The following is a 671-nucleotide window of genomic DNA, read 5'->3' as shown; positions in this document are numbered from 1 at the left end:
TAGCCCTCTGTCATCATGGAGAGGAAGCATGCAGAGCTTCTCTCAAAACAGAGCCAAACTGAGCCCCCACAGTCAAACTCTAAGTTTGGTGTTGGGAGGCCACAACCAAACTCTAAGTTTGGTGTTGAACCCCCACATTCAAACTCTAAGTTTGGTGTTGGGAGGTTCCAACACGGTTCTGAGTATCTGTGAGGCTCCATGAGAGTCCTATGTCAAGCTAGTGACAATAAAGAAGCGCTTGTTGGGAGGCAACCCAATGTTTTATAATTAACTATTTTCTTTTGTTATTTTATGTCTTTTGTAGGTTGATGATCATAAGAAGTCACAAAATCCATGAAAAAAGTAAAAACAGAATGAAAAACAGGAAGAAAAACAGCACACCCTGGAGGACGCACCCACTGGCGTTTAAACGCCAGTAAGCCTAGCAGTTGGGCATTTAACGCCCAGTCTGGCACCATTCTGGGCGTTTAACGCCAGAAAGGGGCACCAGACTGGCGTTAAACGCCAGAAAGGGGCAAGATGCTGGCGTTAAACGCCAGAAATGGGCACCAGCCCGGCGTTTAACGCCAGAAATGACTCAAAACGTGGATTTTGATGCCATTTGGTGCAAGGATGCCTTTTCCTTGACACCACAGGATCTGTGGACCCCACAGGATCCCCACCTACCCTAC

This window comes from Arachis duranensis, chromosome 4 (assembly GCF_000817695.3).
Source record: "Arachis duranensis cultivar V14167 chromosome 4, aradu.V14167.gnm2.J7QH, whole genome shotgun sequence".
In the NCBI taxonomy this organism is placed as follows: Eukaryota; Viridiplantae; Streptophyta; class Magnoliopsida; order Fabales; family Fabaceae; genus Arachis; species Arachis duranensis.
The sequence above is the reverse complement of the archived record's forward strand: the minus strand, read 5'-3'. Positions refer to the sequence as shown.